This window comes from Emys orbicularis, chromosome 1 (assembly GCF_028017835.1).
Source record: "Emys orbicularis isolate rEmyOrb1 chromosome 1, rEmyOrb1.hap1, whole genome shotgun sequence".
Classification (NCBI taxonomy): domain Eukaryota; kingdom Metazoa; phylum Chordata; order Testudines; family Emydidae; genus Emys; species Emys orbicularis.
In genome coordinates, this window is record NC_088683.1 from 250,803,231 (window position 1) to 250,816,709 (window position 13,479).

Genomic DNA, 13,479 nt, shown 5'->3' on the forward strand with positions numbered 1-13,479 from the left:
TTTGAACAGTGTGTTTCTAGAAAAAAAACTGTATTAAAGCAGATTAAGTATAATGAACATTCAGGTATCTTTTATGTTAACTGACTCCAGAGTGTTCTGACTACAACTGCTAAGAAATTAGTCTGCACTGGAGAGGACCACAAGGGCCTGGGATATGTTTAAGATACAGGGATTTACAACAACGAACTAGTCAATGTATTGGCTTTCAGTGGATTACAGGTGGAAGGAAATTGGTATTTTTGTAAATGATAGGAAAAAATCATGCTCTTGAAATGAAGAGAAGAGTAGAGTTGCAAAGTGCACATTGGTCATGTGAGAAATGACAACCTGTAGGGCAGGCCAGATAAAACTGGAAAACTGTAGTGAAATTTGGGAGATCAAATATTGAATATCTAAATGTATGGATACTATACTGACCTTCTGTGGATCTACTGGTTGTCTTCTAAATTAGCCAGAAAAAGTTATTTCACTCTGAAACTAATGCTTAAGGCCCCATGATTACAATGGAACTACTTGCAAAAATAGTTAAGCGTGTGTGTAAGTGTTTGCTTGCCTAGAGGTCTGTGACAAGGGGGACTCTCAATGCAGATAGAAGTTGGTTATGTAAAAGAAGAGCTCTGACTCCTGACATTAAATCTGTAATTGGTTTGAAATTAACATATCCAACCCCTAGAAGTATTGACTATAGATACATGAAGCTTCACAGAAGACACTGCATTGATTGCAGGATCAATTCTTTTTTAATACTGCTTAATAAAGTAACTTGCTCAGGGTCTGATAAGTATGGTTTATATTATAGATATTCTAGCAAGTGCAGCAGTACATTTTTGTAATTGTCTATGATCAAAGGTGGGTATGGGGAAATATGAACTTTATGTGCTCTCAGGTTCAGCACAAAAGGAAGGAATTATATCACTGGGTCAAAGAACTGTGCTTATAAATGCTCAGTATATTTTACATAAGGTAAATTGTATTTGTATCAGTCAATGAAATCCCTCTCTCTCTAACATACATATTTTTAAGATAGGGTGACCAGACAGCAAATGTGAAAAATTGGGACGGGGGTGAAGGGTAATAGGATCCTATATAAGAAAAGACCCTAAAATCGGCATATCTGGTCACCCTATTTTAAGATAAGAGAAATGTAATAAAACCTCCAGACTGTTGTTTGAATAGAGTGGGAATGGTCGTGCTATCAGGAAGAAATATTTTCCATCTATAGCATTGCACAATTGGATATGTTTATTTTGAGGTTTTCTCCTTTTCTCTGAGCCTCAGGTACTGACCTGCATCCCCACCCTGCCTTCCTACCAAAGCTGGTGTCACATTTCCACCACAACCAGGACATTTTTCTGCCTGTCTTCTTCCCAAAGCTTCACAAAACTGATGAGGAACATTGACTATATACCATAGACATAGATGGCCCCTGTCCTTTTATGTTGAAAGAACTAAACCCTTCCGAAAGTCAACACAGCTATTTGTAGTGAACAGGATGAAAGGTCTGCTGGTGTCATCCCAGAGCATCTCGTCCTGGATAACCGCCTGCATCCTGATTTGCTATGAAGGTTCTGCCTCCAGCCATCACGACAGCCCATTCCACAAGGGCCCAGGCTTCATCAGCAGCATTCCTCGCACAAATACCAATCCAGGACATTTACAGGGCTGCGACATGGTCATTGATTTATGCCTTCGCATCCCACAATGTCATCACGCAACAGGCCCATGATGATGCCAGTTTTTGGGAGGGCAGTGTTGCAGTCAGCACGTTCATGAACTCCAAGCCCACGTTCAGAGATATTGCTTGAGTCACCTAGCATGGAATTGACATGAGCAAGCACTCAAAGAAGAAAAAATGGTTACTGAAATTTCATAACTGTTGCTCATTGAGATAAGTTGCTCATGTACATTCCATTACCCAGCCTCCTACCCTCTGTCAGAGTTACCGGCAAGAAGGAACTGAGCAAGTGTGGGACTGGCAGCACCCCTTATACAGGCGCATAGGCGCAGGGCTTCAGGAGGCACTAGGGCCAGCCCCATGGATACCACTAAGGGAAAAAAATCTCTGGCAACTGTGCACATGGTGCGTGCACACCTAGCATGGAATGCACATGAGCAACACATCTCAAAGAACAACAGTTACGGAAGGTCAGTAACCGTTTTATCCAGGAGCTAGTTAACAGAATATGGTGGAGCCAAGGCAACCTACTAGAAATTCCAGATTAATTGGTAGGCGTTAAGACTAGGAGTACAAGTTCAGTGACCATATACAGTATCAAAAGTTCATACTCAAGTTTCTGAGCCGATACAGTTCCACTGGCCAGGTTCCTGGGGAATGCCAAGTGGTACAAAGTGCAATGTCATCGATTGGCTTCCTTTTAACACTATAGCTTTGAGAGTCCAAAATGCTCTGGCATACTGTCATTGAGCATGAACTAACACAACTAGAATTCCCAAATGCCTCCAAATCAAGTAATCCCTGCTTCTCTGGGGGAGGCAGCCCATCAAAACATTTCCAAGATTTCATCTTCAGATATAAAGAAAGCCTTGTGTTTTTCTTAAAATAAATAAAATCTATTTTTACATCAGTAACATGGGGTGCCAGTCTCTCTTAGCTGGAGGACTTTCATCAGACCTTGGACAGTGGCATCAATGGAGGCTGAAACTGTAGCTGCAGCTCTTAAACCTTAATGGCCAGTTGAGCGTTGCCATTCCTTTTCCCCCAGACTGGACAGTGGGAGACCTGCAAGTCAGATTTCAGCCACCTCTGGCATCCCTATCCAGATCCTCCAAAGGTCAAAGTCCTCCAGCAAGAAGAGGAATCTCAGAAACTGACATTCTGTATATTTCCACTAATAAAATTACACAACTTTTCGATAGATAAGAATTCTAGTAACAAAGAGAGACAACCAAAACGTAACCAATTACTTTAATGAGGGATTTTTAAAAAAAAAGCTAATACCCCATAATACAAACCTACTGAGAACAGAATTTGGAAATGGCTGAGTTTGAAAAGGACTGATTGTGTTAAGAGGTAACTCCCTTCTCTTCATGTGTCATATAATGCCTGCATCTGTAATTTTCACTCAATGCATCTGAAGAAGTGAGTTTTTTTTACCCATGAAAGCTTATGCCCAAATAAATCTGTTCGTCTTTAAGCTGCCACCGGACTCCTTACTGATTGTGTTGTGATGTACATGTTGTAATATGCTATAGGCCATATGGACCTCGTATAAATGCTGTATGCTTGACGTGAGTATATGAGCTGTGTGCTGGCAGCTGAAGCAAGGATTTAAGGTTATGAGCAGTCAAGAATTATCTGTGCAAAACAAACTTTGTCATGTCCATAAGTGAAAATGGAATGTCTTGGATTATGGTGGCCTGCCCGGACCTGCTCCTCTGGAGTTATGGATGAAAGGCTTAGTAAACAGAAAAAGAGCTAATGATGCGATGGACTGGTCTATAAAAAAGGTTGTTGCTATAGCTAAGTTGGAGTCAGACACCAAAATCATGGAAAAGAAGAGGCGTGTAATGTGGGGCTCCCCACGCCTTGTGATCAGACTGAATTTCGACTGGCCATCGGGATTTTCTTTGGATCTTCAGATTCTGGTGTAGTATGAAAGGAGTGTGATTGTGGAGTGAGTGAGGTTTATATTGTAATCAACAAAAATATGTAGAGTATTATATACCAACACTGTGTCCGGTATCTGCCTGGTCCCACATCCAGTAGGGAGGCCTCTATCAGAGCCTAATACTTGATGGAGAATTGCAAGTGGGGGAGAGATATAAGGAGTGCTGGATTATGAGACGGGGGTCTCACAGTGTTGGGGGAGACTAAAGGGTGACTCCAGAAGATGGAAAAAAACCTTGGGTTTAATTGGAATCAAACCACTGTAAAAGGGATTGGAAGGGTAGGATGCTATCACATAACACTTGGAAAAAAGAAAAGAACGGCAATGCCTGGGTGCTGCCAAAGATTATTAACGGAGAATTATGGCAAATAGAAATAAGTAGAAGACATTTGATCCCAGAAGAGGGGGGCTATAAATTGGTGGAATTGATAAAACGTTGTGAGGAGTGGGGGCAAAATAAATGAGTGTGCCCACAGCTAACTTGGTCTTTAGAGGGATGTCATCTAAACCATTCAAGTGGACAATGTATAATACAGTATTTAGCCCCTAATGGCACAAGAGTGTTTGATGTAGGCAATGGGCGCATTTGTGTTGTGACCACTGAAAAATATATATTTTGGGGAGATATGACAGAAAAAGGTCCAATTGAGTCATGCAAATGTAATGTAACAGAGGTTATTATTGAAGGAAATGTTTATCGGGGACCCTTATTCTTAAAAAAGGAAATCATTGGGGAACCAAAAGATGTGGTCTGGTCCTTTCATTTTAGCGGTACATTGGGAACAATGGGAGGAATTGGTTGATAAAAGTGAAAAAATAAAGCAATATGCAAAGAATGTATCTCAGGGGTTGGCAGCCTGTGGCACGCGGCTTGCCAGGGTAAGCACCCTGGCGGGCCGGGCCAGTTTGTTTACCTGCCTCATCGGCAGGTTCGGCCGATCACAGCTCCCACTGGCTCGCTGCTCCAGGTCAATGGGGGCTGCGGGAAGCAGCGCAGGCCAAGGGAATGTGCTGGCCGCGGCTTCCCGCAGCCCCCATTGGCCTGGAGTGGCGAACCGCGGCCAGTGGGAGCTGCGATCAGCTGAACCTGCCGACGAGGCAGGTAAACAAACTGGCCCGGCCCGCCAGGATGCTTACCCTGGCGAGCCGCATGCCAGAGGTTGCCGACCCCTGATGTATCTAAATCTGCCCAGTTGGGAAAGATAAGTATCTTGTTGCATAATGATCAAATATTAAAATTAGGAAAAGAAGGGGAAGAACTGACAGTCCACCATTGGTACAATGTCTTTAAGGGATGGTCTCCCAGTGCCACGGCCTTCCTGAATGTGGCATTGCATCCTGTTGTATTGTTCATGTTAATGATTCTATTAATCTTTGGTTTCAGAGTAGCAGCCGTGTTAGTCTGTATCCGCAAAAATAACAGGAGTACTTGTGGCACCTTAGAGACTAACAAATTTATTAGAGCATAAGCTTTCGTGGGCTACAACCCACTTCTTCGGATGCTATGCATGCATGCTATGCATCCGAAGAAGTGGGTTGTAGCCCACGAAAGCTTATGCTCTAATAAATTTGTTAGTCTCTAAGGTGCCACAAGTACTCCTGTTATTTCTATTAATCTTTGTCATGCTGTGTTTGTACTGTCAAATAAGAAAACGACAAGGAGTTTTGGAACAGGTAATATATAAAGCTGAGCAGCTTGCAAAATTATAAAAGTGATACATGATTAGTAACATTGATTGTATCAAAAGGGGGACTGTTGTGATGCATATGTTGTAATATGCTATAGGCCATATGGGCCCAGTATAAATGCGGTATACTTGACATGAGTATGAGAGTTGCACGCTGGCAGTTGAAGCAAGGATTTAAGGTTATGAGTGGTCAAGGATTTATCTGTGCAAAACAAACTTTGTCATGTCCATAAGAACTTCGACTGGCCATCAGGATATTTGGGGGCCATAGGGATTTCAAGTGACCCTTCCCTGAATTTTTGTGTAAATCACTTGGTGGTGGCAGCAATACTGTCCAAAGACAAGGAAAGGAATTTGTGCCTTGGGGAAGTTTTAACCTAAGCTGGTAGAATATAAATTTAGGGGTCTTTCAGGTGGGTCCCCATATCTGTACCCCAGATGTCAGAGTGGGGGGGAATCCTGCCTCTTCCAGCCCCTGCCCTACCCTCACCCTGCCCCCATTCCACCCCCTTCCCCTAAGTCCCTGCCATGCCTCTTCTCCACCTCCTCCCCTGAGTGTGCCCCTCCCTGCTCCGCCCCCTCCCTCCTGGAAAGTCCTAAGCGCCACCTGTTTGACAGCAGGAGGGAAGCCCTGGGAGGGAGGGGGAGAAGCAGGGACATGGCACGCATGGGGGAGGAGGAGGGGACGGCGGGGATGGGGGTAGCTTGGCTGCCGGTGGGTGCGGAGTACCCGCTAATTTTTCCCTGTGGGTGCTCTAACCCCGGAGCACTCATGGAGTTGGTGCCTATGCAGTTGGGGGTTACAGGTTGTTGTAATGACCCATAAATCCAGTGTCCCTATTGTGTCTATAATTTTTAGTGTCTAGGAGAATTATGAATTTAAGCTCCCAGGCTCATCTTTTGAAAGTGTTGTGCAGGTTTCCTTTGAGGATAAGGACTGAGATAGCTCAGCTATAGAGCAATCACGGTATGAAAAATGCTCACTCACAGGCGATGTGGTGTTTTTGTCTTGTCAGTTTCCTGTGTGAGTTTATTCCAGAGTCTAGTGATTGGCTGGTTTCACCCACATAGTTCCTATTGTGGAATTTAGTGCACTGGATGAGGTACACCACAGGTTGTGATTGGCATGTGTAGGATCCACCGATCTTGAAAGGCATGTTGGGGCACAGGGTTTGATCATGGTAGCAGTGGAGATATAGCTGCAGTTTTTGCATCTGTATTTGCATCTCTGGTGAACACAACAAGCCCCACATGGCCAGTAGCTGGGTTAGCTGGTGGCCCTGCCCCCTAGGCTTGGGACTTTTAATATAGACTCATAGAAGTGTAGGACTGGAAGGCACCTCAGTAGGCCATCTTGTCAAGTCCCTTACACTCATGGCAGGGTAAGGTTAAATTCCTCCCCCCCACTTAAGCAGACAAGGCCTCATTAGTGGCTGGGGCCAGGTCATTCGGGGCTGAGCAGCGGCTGGCTGTAAGGTGACCATATAACCAGTGTGAAAAATTGGGGTGGTGGTGGTGGGTTAATAGGTGCCAATATAAGACTAAGCCCCGAATACCTAGATTGTCCCTATAAACTCGGGACAGCTGCTTCCCCACACTGGCTGTGAGTGAGCCTAGGCATAGCGGACTCTTGCCCCACCTGCTGTAGCAAGAGGGGTCTGGCTGGGGGCAATGGGGCCCCAGAGCGGGCCGGGCTGGTAAAGGCACAGCAGAGACCCCCCCCCCACCATCCTCTGGGAGCAGGGACCCGCTCGGGTGCCCCTGCTGCCATCGGGGCTCTTCGGAGGGGGTGCGGGGGGGGGAGAAAAAGGGGACCCAGGGCTGCTGCGCTCCCGGTCCCAGTCCCAGCTCCTTTGCTGCTCGGTCTCTCCGGGTCCGCGACTGCCACCCCGGCCCCGCCCGCTTCTGACGCGAGCGGGAGCTGGCAGGAGGCGGCAGCAGCACCGCAGCGGCAGGTAGGTGCGGGGAGCGGGGGCTGGCCGGGTCCGTCTCCGGGCGGGGAACCGCGCGGATGCCGCTGGCCAGGGGGTCGCGCTCGCAATAGGGGCTGTGAGCCAGTGGGACCCTCCCCCCGCTGCGGGCCGGGAGCCCCGGCCCCCTGGAGCCGGCTTAACACCTCCCGCCCCCGCCGCGCCCCGGGGCAGCCAGCCGGGGTTACCGTCCAACACCCTCGGGGCACCTGCCGGGGAGGGTGGCTCCGGGGTCGGAGCTCGGCGCCGTCCTCGCGGCGGCGGGTCGGGTCGCAGGGAACCCCGCGCAGGTCGGTTCTGCCCCCGACCCCGCCGCAGAAGGCGCTGCCCATACAGGCAGCGGGAGCCAGGAGCAACCCCGCACCCGCAGCCCTGGGAAGCTGTCGGGACCCCCTCCCCCGGTGCCTTGTCCCTGGTAGCTGTTCCCAGGAGTTAGGACTGAGCAAGAATCCGAACTCAGACCCCAGCCCTAGCTAGAGGTTGGGCGCGTGCTAGGTGCCGCTGGATCCCCACGTGTTGTGGCTGTTGCAAGCCGAGGTTGAGTAACAAGTTCAACCTCAGCCATATCTACTCTGCGTGAGGCGGGTTTTAAAAGTAGTTGTTATTACTTCCCATTAGTATCAGCGTTCGGAAAAACCGAGCGAGAAAAAGATTCTCGCTTAGTTTGGAACCCCAACCTCTGAAATTGGAGCTTCCGTTTAAAATGAATGCAAACTGAACTTCATTTTTTTAAACCTATTTTTCATGCTAATAGATACTATTAAAATACTTAAAGCAGCCCAGGATTAATTTCTGACTGCAGTTTGTGTCATCAAAAGGAAGAGAAAGCTGCATGAAAACATGTTCAAATGGGATACACTTGATATATACAAAAGGAGAAAATAGGTGGGTAAGATTATTTCCCCCGTCTTTATCAGGTAACCACCCAGTAAATATATATTACAGAGTAGGGTCTCCTGTTGATTTTACTGCTGGCAAGACTCATTATTCTGAATGCAGTGTAGTTGTAACTGTGTTGGTCCCAGGATATTAGAGAGACATGGTGGGTGAGGTAATCTCTTTTATTGGACCGACTGCTGTGTCTCTCACCAACAGAAAGTTGATCCATTATTCTGCGACTACCACCGAACCAGTCCAATTAGCATCACAAGGGGGTACTGGTGATACTGGTTTCCTGATGGAGGAGTTAGGTCATCCAGAGTGTGCTATAAAATCTACATTTGAATATCTTTAAAAGAGGACTTTTCTGTGGGAAGAGGGGGGCAGAGAGGAAGCCTAAGTATTGTCTCTTTTGGATGGTAATGGGTATGAGAATGAGGTCACAATATTGGGTCCAGTACTTTTTTGACCAGGCAACATTTTTCTCTGCAAATAACAGTGTCATTATTTTAATTACTCTTTTTACTATCAGGGGGTAGCCGTGTTAGTCTGTATCTACAAAAACAACAAGGAGTCTGGTGACACCTTAAAGACTAACAGATTTATTTGGGCATAAGCTTTCATGGGTAAAAACCTCACTTCTTCAGATGCATAGAGTGAAAGTTACAGATGCAGGCATTATATAATGACACATGGAGAGCAGGGAGTTACTTCGCAAGTGGAGAACCAGTGTTGACAGGGCCAATTCAATCAGGGTGGATGTAGTCCACTCCCAATAATAGATGAGGAGGTGTCAATTCCAGGAGAGGAAAAGCTGCTTCTGTAATGAGCCAGCCACTCCCAGTCCCTATTCAAGCCCAGATTAATGGTGTTAAATTTGCAAATGAATTTTAGTTCTGCTGTTTCTCTTTGAAGTCTGTTTCTGAAGTTTTTTTGTTCAATGATAGTGACTTTTAAATCTGTAATAGAATATCCAGGGAGATTGAAGTGTTCACTTACTGGCTTTTGTATGTTACCATTCCTGATGTCCGATTTGTGTCCATTTATTCTTTTGCGGAGGGACTGTCCGGTTTGGCCAATGTACATGGCAGAGGGGCATTGCTGGCACATGATGGCATATATAACATTAGTAGATGTGCAGGTGAATGAGCCCTTGATGGTGTGGCTGATGTGGTTGGGTCCTCTGATGGTGTCGCCAGAGTAGATATGGGGACAGAGTAGGCAACGAGGTTTGCTACAGGGATTGGTTCCTGGGTTGGTGTTTCTGTGGTGTGGTGTGTAGTTGCTGGTGAGTATTTGCTTCAGGTTGGGGGGTTGTCTGTAAGCGAGGACTGGCCTGCCTCCCACGGTCTGTGAGAGTGAGGGATCATTTTCCAGGATAGGTTGTAGATCGTGGATAATGCGCTGGAGAGGTTTTAGCTGGGGGCTGTATGTGATTGCCAGTGGTGTTCTGTTATTGTCCTTGTTGGGCCTGTCCTGTAGTAGGTGATTTCTGGGTACCCGTCTTGCTCTGTCAATCTGTTTCCTCACTTCCCCAGGTGGGTATTGTAGTTTTAAGAATGCTGGATAAAGATCTTGTAGGTGTTTGCCTCTGTCTGAGGGGTTGGAGCAAATTCGGTTGTATCTTAGGGCTTGGCTGTAGACAATGGATCGTGTGATGTGTCTTGGATGGAAGCTGGAGGCATGTAGGTACATATAGCGGTCAGTAGGTTTCCGGTATAGGGTGGTGTTTATGTGACCATCACTTATTTGCACTGTAGTGTCCAGGAAGTGGATCTCTTGTGTGGACTGGTCCAGGCTGAGGTTGATGGTGGGGTGGAAATTGTTGACGTCCAGGTGGAATTCTTCAAGGGCCTCCTTTCCGTGGGTCCATATGATGAAGATGTCATCAATGTAGCGCAAGTAGAGAAGGGGCACTAGGGTACGAGAGCTGAGGAAGCGTTGTTCTAAGTCAGCCATAAAAATGTTGGCATACTGTGGGGCCATGCGGGTACCCATAGCAGTGCCACTGACTTGAAGGTATAAGTTGTCCCCAAATCTGAAGTGGTTGTGGGTGAGGACAAAGTCACAAAGCTCAGCCACCAGGCGTGCTGTGGCCTCATCAGGGATACTGTTCCTGACAGCTTGTAGTCCATCCTCATGTGGAATATTGGTGTAAAGTGCTTCTACATCCATGGTGGCCAGGATGGTGTTTTCAGGAAGAACACCAATGCATTGTAGTTTCCTCAGGAAGTCAGCGGTGTCTCAAAGATAGCTGGGAATGCTGGTAGCATAGGGTCTGAGGAGAGAGTCCAAATAGCCAGATAATCCTGCTGAAAGAGTGCCAATGCCTGAGATGATGGGGCGTCCAGGGTTTCTGGGTTTATGGATCTTGGGTAGCAGATAGAATACCCCTGGTCGGGGTTCTGGGGGTGTGTCCATGTAGATTTGTTCCCGTACTGTAGCTGGGTATTTCTTGAGCAGATGGTGTAGTTTCTTTTGGTATTCCTCAGTGGGATCAGAGGATAGTGGCCTGTAGAATGTGGTCTTGGAGAGTTGCCTGGCAGCCTCCTGTTCATAATCCAACCTGTTCATTATGACTACAGCACCTCCTTTGTCAGCCCCTTTGATGATAATGTCAGAGTTGTTTCTGAAGCTGTGGATGGCATTGCGTTCTGTACGGCTGAGGTTATGGGACAAGTGATGTTGTTTGTCCACAATTTCAGCTTGTGCACGTCTGTGGAAGCACTCTATGTAGAGGTCCAGTCTGTCATTTCGACTGTCAGGAGGAGTCCATGCAGAGTTCTTCTTCTTGTAGTGTTGGTAGGAGAGTTCCTGTGGGTCAGTGCACTGTTCAGTGGTGCGTTGAAAATATTCCTTGAGTTGCAGACGACGAAAGTAGGCTTCCAGATCACCGCAGAACTGTATCCTGTTCGTGGGGATGGTGGGACAGAAAGAGAGTCCCCAAGCTAGGACAGACTCTTCTGCTGGGCTAAGTGTGTGGTTGGAAAGATTGACAATGTTGTTAGATGAGTTGAGGGTACCACTGTTGTAGCCCCCTGTGGCAGATAGGAGTTTAGATAGCTTACTGTCCTTTTTCCTCTGTAGAGAAGTGAAGTGTGCATTGTAAATGGCTTGTCTCATTTTTGTAAAGTCCAGCCACGTGGAAGTTTGTGTGGAAGGTTGGTATTGTATGAGAGTCTCCAGTTTTGAGAGCTCATTCTTGATCTTCTCGTGTCTGCTGTACAGGATGCTGATCAGGTGGTTCCTCAGTTTCTTTGAGAGTGTGTGGCACAGTCTCTCACCATAGTCAGTGTAGTATGTTGATTGCAATGGACTATTGGTATTAAACTACAATACCCACCTGGGGAAGTGAGGAAACAGATTGACAGAGCAAGACGGGTACCCAGAAATCACCTACTACAGGACAGGCCCAACAAGGACAATAACAGAACACCACTGGCAATCACATACAGCCCCCAGCTAAAACCTCTCCAGCGCATTATCCACGATCTACAACCTATCCTGGAAAATGATCCCTCACTCTCACAGACCTTGGGAGGCAGGCCAGTCCTCGCTTAGGCCTTGGCTACAGTGGCGCTGTACAGCGCTGCAACTTGCTGCACTCAGGGGTGTGAAAACTCGCAGCGCTGCAAGCTATTCCCCTCGAAGAGGTGGAGTACTTACAGCGCTGCGAGAGAGCTTTCGCAGCGCTGGCGACGCGACTACTCTCGCGCTTCACAGCGCTGTCGTGGCAGCGCTGGGAATTCCTGAGTGTAGCCAAGGCCTTACAGACAACCCCCCAACCTGAAGCAAATACTCACCAGCAACTACACACCACACCACAGAAACACCAACCCAGGAACCAATCCCTGTAGCAAACCTCGTTGCCTACTCTGTCCCCATATCTACTCTGGCGACACCATCAGAGGACCCAACCACATCAGCCACACCATCAAGGGCTCATTCACCTGCACATCTACTAATGTTATATATGCCATCATGTGCCAGCAATGCCCCTCTGCCATGTACATTGGCCAAACCGGACAGTCCCTCCGCAAAAGAATAAATGGACACAAATCGGACATCAGGAATGGTAACATACAAAAGCCAGTAAGTGAACACTTCAATCTCCCTGGTCATTCTATTACAGATTTAAAAGTCACTATCATTGAACAAAAAAACTTCAGAAACAGACTTCAAAGAGAAACAGCAGAACTAAAATTCATTTGCAAATTTAACACCATTAATCTGGGCTTGAATAGGGACTGGGAGTGGCTGGCTCATTACAGAAGCAGCTTTTCCTCTCCTGGAATTGACACCTCCTCATCTATTATTGGGAGTGGACTACATCCACCCTGATTGAATTGGCCCTGTCAACACTGGTTCTCCACTTGCGAAGTAACTCCCTGCTCTCCATGTGTCAGTATATAATGCCTGCATCTGTTACTTTCACTCTATGCATCCGAAGAAGTGAGGTTTTTACCCACGAAAGCTTTTGCCCAAATAAATCTGTTAGTTTTTAAGGTGCCACCAGACTCTTTGTTGTCTTTTGACTATGCGTGAATTTCTGAGAGAAATTATACACATAAGGACCCTTTACTCTGCCTTGGCTCTGTGGTCGGGAAGCTCATCTGGGATAGTGGTTCTCAAACTTTTGTACCAGTGACCCCTTTCACACAGCAAGCCTCTGAGTGCGACACCCCCCCCTTATAAATTAAAAACACTTTTTAATGTATTTAACACCATTTTAAATACTGGAGGCAAAGCAGATTTTGGGGTGGAGGCTGACAGCTCGCAAACCCCCCCCCCATGTAATAACCTCGCGACCCCCTGAGGGGTCCCGACCCCCAGTTTGAGAACCCCTGATCTGGGAGAACAGTATCCACAATCACTGTACGCTCTCTTGAGCATGCATCACAGAGCTGACTCCAGTTAAAATGTATAGAGATTGGACCTGCAACTCAGTTACGTTCTTCTTATAACTCCGAGAAATTACTTTCTTATTCATATGTTTTTTTAATTATATGCAAATACTTCTGGTTGGGACTTTCAAGAAATAATGCTGCTGCTTTGTAGTTATCCACTTGGGTTGTTCTGAAGGGTTTTCATCTTACTCACAGAAAAATACTTAATGAATATAACATGGGCCCTAATCCTGCAACTGCATGCCCATGGCTGGACTCCAATGATATCAGCTGGTCTTTGTGCATGAGGGTCCACCCCTTCAGCTAAAGTTTCAGGATCAGGGTCTAAAACTTCAGTAACAGTTAAATGTACAAACACCTGCCAGGTGATTCTTTCCTAGAAGGAATGCCTCTGCTTGCAAAGACT